This window comes from Triticum aestivum, chromosome 5B (assembly GCF_018294505.1).
Source record: "Triticum aestivum cultivar Chinese Spring chromosome 5B, IWGSC CS RefSeq v2.1, whole genome shotgun sequence".
In the NCBI taxonomy this organism is placed as follows: Eukaryota; Viridiplantae; Streptophyta; class Magnoliopsida; order Poales; family Poaceae; genus Triticum; species Triticum aestivum.
In genome coordinates, this window is record NC_057807.1 from 459,526,398 (window position 1) to 459,533,027 (window position 6,630).

Below are 6,630 nucleotides of genomic sequence, written 5' to 3' on the forward strand. Positions count from 1 at the left end.
CAGAGCCTCGCAGATTTAAATCCTCAGATTGCCATCGGCAGACCACTGAGACCCGACCCGGAGAGATGCATACATCGACTGGTCAATCCACTGCCTCCGATTGAAGAGGAATGTATTCCTTTACCAGAGACATTTTATCAGGACCCCGTCCAGTTACCGTTTTCTTTTTAGACGTCACTATTGTATTTGTTCCTTGCAGCATTTATTTACGTATGTGACTTATGCGTGATACCCTGAGTTTGTACGGCAAGTCAATTATTTGGCTTCTACTAATGTGTGTAGTTTTTGTTGTGGTTTATGCTCCTTTAAATTAACTGTTTTTCCCTCGCAAAATCCTGGAGCGAGATTTCTTTTCCCTGAGTTGCTACACCTGCCCTTTCTCACGACGCGAATTAATTTCACACAGCACTACGCAGCAGACTCACAACCATAATCATTCGGACACATACACTGTTTGCAAAACTTTGCAACGGCGTTACATCCAGCTAATCACCCCCTAACAACAGTTAGCACCCGACACACTCCATCTACTCCTCATGATCACCGCCACCGCGGAGAACCAACACCCGAGCCGCAGCATCGCGATACTCGTCGAAGATCATCGCGCACAGGAGCACAGAGAGCCCCAGCAGTGTCGCCAGCCCTCCGCATATCAGGATCACAAACCAGTCCGGCATCGCCTCCACCATTAGAGCCTCACCCAAGCTTCTGTAAGCAGTAATGGAGAAAGAAGGAAGAGGAGAAGTGAGGCCAGATGTAAGGAAGAAGAGAGAGTCACCCCGGCCGTTTTATAGCTCGAGCTCGGTGTACGGTGGGCGAAGTCCACCAACTCCGCTCGTTGCCGATCGCCCGTGTTCGGAGTCGAATCCACGAGCAGTGCCGACAGCGCGCTGGCCCGCGAGGTGAGTGCACGCTGCACCGGCAGCTAGCACGCCGAGCACTACCACGGTACGGCCTAGATGCCCTACGCATTAGGCATCACCGGTGGAGAAAGCGCGAGAAAGCGCGCGGGAGAGAGGAAGAAGAAAGGGCCAGAGGGAGAAGAAGAGGAGACTGACAGTGGACCCCGGGTCCACCCGTCGGCCAGAGAGAGCACTGTGCTCTCGGGTACAATCAGCGTATATCTAAATTTAGGAGTTATCCTAAATTTATATCCAGCGTAGAAATCGCCCATTTTTGTCCCGGACCGTAGACTTTTTCGCGCAACCCCAGTTTTTCACACTGTGGTTTTTCACCACTTATTGCCCTCTCACTGTAGCCACATCATTATTGCACCGCTTTTAACAAATCTCGAGGACGAGATTTTTCTTAAGGGGGGTAGTATCTATGACACCCCAAAAATTTGGCCTTGTTTTTATGAAATAAAATTTTTTGCCAGGAATTAAAACTTTGGATTTCTGAGCTCCATTTTTGATTTTTGACTCATTTCCTTCCCTGTTATGATGAGTTTTTCCCAAAGAGAAAATTTTTCAAGTATGTTATTGGACTTGTTTAACCTCTCAAGAAAAACTTTCCTTTTATCAGTGTAACTAATTAACTAAATTAATTGCTTGATCTTTACTTTCTTGAAAATAGTTTTTCAAGGTTAAATGGCCATATTTGAACTACAACCATTTGATAGATTCACTTAAAATTTCCACAAAAATTTGGAGATGTCAGGTTATGTTTTTAAATCACTTTTATGCTAAATTATATTTCCTTCATGAAATATTTTGAGCCCTGCACTCAATTTTTCTTCTCTGGTCCAGAGTGCATTTTGCACTGCAACCTATTTAAATATTTCTTTAAAACTTCTACCAAAATTAGGGGAGGTCAGTAGGAGCATATTATTCCACTTTGTGCAAAATCCAGGGTTGTTCCTTGAAAATATTGAGTGGATCAACCTCATTTCCATTCTGGACCAACTTGATGATTTGTACTGCAACCATAATTTTGCTTGCTCTTTAGCCATTGATTATTTCTCCTACTTGTAGTCCTCCATGTTAAACCCTTAAGTCCAGGAGCATGCACCATTTGGATCATTTTTGGTTCATGAAATAATGTCATTTATTTCCTGTCCAGAATTGAAGTTTTGTAAAACTTGCACTAACAAGTTTCTTCTTTTGTCCAACTAACATCACCACTCTCTCTTTCATCCACAGAGACACTGATCTGGAGATTTTGGCCACTCCAAGAAATGCCTAAGTGCCCTTGGCATTTTGTCAAACACCTGGTGTGCATGGCCAGTTTTGACATGATTTTGTCTTTGCATTATGACCTTGCACCTTGGATCATACCAGCTTGTCCAATGGTTTTGCCTTAGACTATAACCCCACCCTGCTAAATCCCAGCTCCAACCAAGCGCTCTGGAGTGCCATGGCATTTCGTCGAGCACATTCAGTGCGTGCACTGGACGCGCCCAGAGCGCGCGTATTGCAGCCACGCGGCCGAGCCGACACGCTGGCCCCCACGGCTTTGGCCCGCTCTGCAGAACCTCGCCACGCGCTCCCCTTCTCTCAGCTACGCGCCAAGCCGCCCCTCGCCACGCCCGGCAAGCCAAGCGCTAGCCGCCGCCGCCGCCCGACAGCCTCTGGCCATGTCGGTGCCGCCCAAGCCACTCCCACTCGCCACCTGCCCCTGGAGCAGTGCACTCTCGTCCACTAGCTCTTGCCGTCATCCCCAGCCACGCCACGTTGCCCTGCAAGCTACAGCGAGGCGGTTCGCCGGAGAGCTTATCCGGCCGCCGCGGAACCGACCTCGACGAGCTATAAAAGGAGGCCCCCGAGCCACCCCGTGCACGCAGGAAGCCTTAGAATGCTCCCCTAGTTCTCCCATGGCAGCAAATCGACTCGGGGAAGGTCTTCTTCCCCATCTCCGGCAACGGCAGCCGCCACCATTGCCCCGGCCAATTCGGCACCACCAGGGCCTCCCACTCTCCGTTCTCTCCACCAAGAGCTTCCTCATCTTCCCGTGAGCCATCCCCACTACTCAATTTTGATCGGGACACACCGCGGGAGAAAAATCACCTTGCTCCCGAGGCCACCTCCGCCGAGAAGCTCGCCGCCGGCAGCTCCCTCCGTCCCCACCTACCTGGCGACCATCGGGAGGACCGCCCTGGAGTGGCGGATCCATCCCCGCTCTCTGAGCCCCGCGGGGAGCCGCCGTTCGCCGGCGACGATCGCCGTTGCCTCGCCTCCGTTCGGGCAGAAGAAGAGGAGGGAGGGATAGACTGGTCAAACCTGACCAGTGGGCCCCTTGGACCCACTGTCAGTGACCCTGCGCCTATCCACGTCGGTTAAGTGAAGGCGTATTTTCCCCAGTACGCTTTCCCCGCTCCGAAAACGTATTCCCTTCCGAACCGTTTTCTTTTCTGTTTTAATTTAAATAACAGTTTTGACCAGAACTTTGACTGGCTATAACTTTTTAAATACAACTCCAAATGAGTTGATTCTTTTTCCTACCTTCCTCAAATTTGGTCTAGTTTATTTTAAGATTTATTTGAAAAAATTTTCAAACAACTTTTTGGTTCTGTCTTTGAAATATGTGTTAATTCAAACATATTTTCAAATAGGATTTTGGGAGAAAGAAGAAGCTTTCAAAAGTTTTGGAGAGCACCTCACCCCTCCACAACATTGAAGGCAAGCATTCTGAATCCCGGCATAATATTTTTGGTGTGATCATTGATGCATTTATAACACCACCGCATTTCGAAGGACTTGTTATTTCATGTGATGTGATCATATGCATGGGTACATGTTATTGATTTTCATGCTGTTGGTAATGGACACACTTGTGATGATAATCACCCTCATGAGCCTTGCATGCATACCGGCAGGAAACCGGGAAAAACCTCTGCCTTGGGTAGGTATGAGTTTGTCGCCGGTCTCCGTCGGGACGGTTCTGTCTGATATGGCATGGTAAGGTGATATGAGTGGTGACTCTGTTGGATGAAATATATTTGTTATACTAATCATGCAGGGAATACTTAAACCTCCTGAGTCGACCGTAGATCGAGTCTTGTTCCAGTAACCCCCATACTTGTTTCGTACTACCACTCGTCTCTACAGCAAGTAGAGTACGGTTCAGTAAGTTGTCAACCTCTTGCTAGCACACACCGTACAGAGAGGCCATGGTGGAAGATACCGGTTGTAGCTGGTAGGCAGGCCACCTGGTCCGGGGGCATGGGTGTTTCCGGTTGGGACCGAGAGGGGAGGCCACCCCTTAGAGCGCGCGATATAAATTTGATCCCATGCTACGCGAGGTTGTAGCCTCCCCACTTAGAGTTGCTTGACAGGTGTCGTGGGTGATGCCAGACACGTGTGAGTTAAGCTGGTGTGTGCAAGTTAGGTGTGTTTTCAACAAAAAGACCGTAGATGGAATTAGTCCCGATGGACTAAAGAAATCCGTTACTCGTGGGTAAAGAGTACACCCTCTGCAGAGAATAAACCTATTCGAATAGCCGTGTCCATGGTTAAGGATTTCAGTCTGGGATGGGTCAGGTGTCGGTCTTAGTGTCGGTCTTCGGAGGTGAAACGGTTAACCAGGAAATGGAATTACTACTCGCGACTTGTGATATCTATGATTATTATTATTGTTAACTAACCCGTGATATTATTGTTATTATCGAGTATCTCTGGGATGGTTCTACCTCCAGGGATATTCATTATGATTGTTTCTTTTAAAGCCCTTTATGTGGCGTCGCTCAGACGCCCGACTGTGGCATTTCTTTTAAAGCCCTTTATGTGGCGTCGCTCAGACGCCCGACTGTGGCATTTCTTTTAAAGCCCTTTATGTGGTGTCGCTCAGACGCCCGACTGTGGCATTCTTTTTAAAGCCCTTTATGTGGTGTCGCTCAGACGCCCGACTGTGGCATTCTTTTTAAAGCCCTTTATGTGGCGTCGCTCAGACGCCCGACTGTGGCATTTCTTTTAAAGCCCTTTATGTGGTGTCGCTCAGACGCCCGACTGTGGCATTCTTTTTAAAGCCCTTTATGTGGTGTCGCTAAGACGCCCGACTGTGGCATTGCTTATTATTTATTTCATAAATTTTAATACTACTATGTTATTGCAATTTTATAAATAGCCGCAGGCACGCATCACAAATTTATTTACTATTTTCGACTGACGTCATGTGCGTAAAATATTTTCAGCACATCATTGTTATATTATACCTGTGTTCATAATGTTTGCGAGTACATTCAAAGTACTCACTGGCTTGTCCCTGGCTATTGTCTTGGCCAGATTTTTCTTGCACGGAGAGGAGCGACGCGATGACAGCCCCAGAACCCACACAATGGAGATAGCAGCCTCGCGAAGATAGGAATTAACCTGGTCAGCTATTCCCGTGGGAAATGGAGTCCCATAGACACTGATGTTTCACAACCCGCTTCCGCCATCAACCACTAGAAACCATTTGTTGTACTCACAGGCCAGAATGGTCTTGTACTACATATTTTGTATTTTGCTTGAAATTTCTGTATCAAGTTGGAGCCTCATCAGCTAACAGTAATCCCGGGGCTGATGAGCACGACGGTCTTTTCTGGCAATTATTACCCGGAAAAACCGGTCGCGACATAGCCCTTCGTAAGCGGGGCAGGGACGGCCACGCAGTGACCATACCCCGCCCCGTCCATTGTGGCGAAGGCAGGGGGTGGTTGGAGTCGCGGGCCGACTCCTATAGTCGGCTTATTTCGAAGTCGTCAGCTAAGAGTCGGCTTAACTTGAATTCGTCCCTAGGACTCGGCCGTGAGGGGAAGTTGCCGCCGACTCCCAAGAGGCGGCTCTTTATCATGGGGTCTTGAGGGGCGCAGTCTGCCCCGATGTTTGGAAAGGTTCTGGGGCTCGGGTTAGCCTACCCGTGGCCCGTTACTCCGACAGTAGTCCCCGAAGCTAGTGAGACGCCGAGGGTGATATATCGAGGAGTCTCAACAGTTTCTTCCTTCTAGTGGAATCTGGACCTTGCTCGTCGTCTTCCTCCAGGCCGACTAGCTGGAGTCGGACTCGCAAAAAGCCGTCTTGCCTCTTAGAGAGTTTGAATGTCGCAGCGGGGTCCAGGCAGCGTGCCTGCTAAGCTTCCGGGCAACCGCCCATTGCGGGTCCATCGTGTGGCGCCATGTGGCGGGGTCAGTCTGCCCACCCACGCGCGCGATGGGACAGGACCTCAGGCAGGGCCCGCCACTACCGTGCCTCGGCACATGAACTGATTTGTTGCGGCCGTGCGGACGGTTGGGTTTCCCACGTCGTAACTGCACGCAGTTACTTCGTGTGGTAAATCGTGGGGGGCGTGGGGGCCTGGGCACAGTTAATCCCACGCCCGCCCCATCGGCTTCTCAGCCCATGAGCCTATAAGTAGGCGGGAGGAAGGGGGTGGCAAAGCACGCGCGCCCATCTCCCTACTCCCCCTGCTTTCTTCTTGCTTCTTCTTCCTCTTGCTTCCGCCGCACCGAACCACGCCACGCTCGCAGTGATGAGCTCTTCCTCCGCCGCCGCGCCTCCCGCCGTGCGCTCCGGCGTGTGGGACGGCTTCGAGGTGGACGAGACCATATCGAGTTCCTCCGCAGGACGCGTCGCCTCCCCGGTGCGGACCTAGTGCGAGCCCGTGCCGCGCCGGAGAGGGAAATATCACCGGCGCCGGAGGAGGTCGAGCGGGTCG